This window comes from Colobus angolensis, unplaced genomic scaffold, assembly GCF_000951035.1.
Source record: "Colobus angolensis palliatus isolate OR3802 unplaced genomic scaffold, Cang.pa_1.0 Scaffold627, whole genome shotgun sequence".
Lineage (NCBI taxonomy): Eukaryota > Metazoa > Chordata > Mammalia > Primates > Cercopithecidae > Colobus > Colobus angolensis.
Genome location: NW_012119899.1, coordinates 561,087 through 562,664, shown reverse-complemented (window position 1 = coordinate 562,664; position 1,578 = coordinate 561,087).

Below are 1,578 nucleotides of genomic sequence, written 5' to 3'. Positions count from 1 at the left end.
AAACAATGAGGCTGGGCGCTGTGGCTCAAGCCTGTAATCCCAGCACTTTGGAAGGCAGAGGTGAAAGAAATCAGGCACATTCCTCAGTCCTGGGCACTGCTGAGCTGCCACCTAAGACTCAGAGAGGGGAAGAAAGTACCCGGGCTCATCCTGTCTTTCTTCCCTCCAATCTCCTGCCAATGCCTCCCTTTGGGTGAATGCAAGCAGCTGACAAAGGAGCCTGGGAACTGGCTTGAAGGGCCAGCTTCTTGGGATAAGAGGTAGAGCAGTGAAAGAGCAAACAATGAGGCTGGGCGCTGTGGCTCAAGCCTGTAATCCCAGCACTTTGGAAGGCAGAGGTGAAAGAAATCAGGCACATTCCTCAGTCCTGGGCCCAGCAAATACATTCAGCTTGACACCATATATCTCTCAATTTCCTGGGCCCAGTGCAAACACGGCCCAGTGCAAATACAGACACCATATATCTCTCAATTTCCTGAGCCCAGTACAAACACGGCCCAGTGCAAATACAGACACCATATATCTCTCAATTTCCTGAGCCCAGTACAAACACGGCCCAGTGCAAATACAGACACCATATATCTCTCAATTTCCTGAGCCCAGTACAAACACGGCCCAGTGCAAATACAGACACCATATATCTCTCAATTTCCTGGGCCCAGTGCAAACACGGCCCAGTGCAAATACAGACACCATATATCTCTCAATTTCCTGGGCCCAGTGCAAACACGGCCCAGTGCAAATACATTTCTCCATATATCTCGGCTTGGGAAATCCTGGGAAATCCCTGATAAGGGCGCCACCGTTTGTAGTTTTACTGAAAGTACGGGAACAATAGATAACTGCTAAATGTGTAACTTAATATGTTAACCAATTGTAATGCTGTAACCTAAAAAATTCCCTTTTTCCCTGTTCCTCTGTAACCTTACAAGTCCTATTTTCATCGGGCTATAAAAAGCGAGCGCACGCATTGTTCGAGGCCCTCTTGTATGTTGAGAAACGGAGGGACCAAGTTCGAACTTGCATTAAAGATCCTTGCCGCTTGGCTTTGACTCTGGACTCTGGTGGTCTTCTTCGGGGAATAAACGGTCTGGGCATAACAGAGGCAGGTGGGTCCCTTGAGGCCAGGAGTTCGAGACCAGCTTGGTTAACATGGTGAAACCCTGTCTCTACTGAAAAATACAAAATTAGCTGGGTAAGGTGGAGCACACCTGTAGTCCCAGCCATTCAGATGCCTGAGGCAGGAGAATCGCTTGAACCCAGGAGGCAGAGGTTGCAATGAGCCAAGATTGTGCCACTGCACTCTTGCCTGGGCAACAGAGTGAGACTCCATCCCAAAAAATAAAAAATACAAAAAAAGAGTGAATGAGTGAAAGTAAGGCTGTTAGGACCTGTCTTAACACCCATCATTAGCTTCATGTTCTTCCTTTTCTATTTTCTTGCTTATCTTTCCTTCCTTCTTTTACCACAATGATGTACACCTGAGCCACAGTTGCAACCAAATTACAAAATGTTCCTCTGGAGCGCTGTATCCTTCAAGACCAAGGTGCTCAGTTTTCTGTCTATAGTGTCCATTAA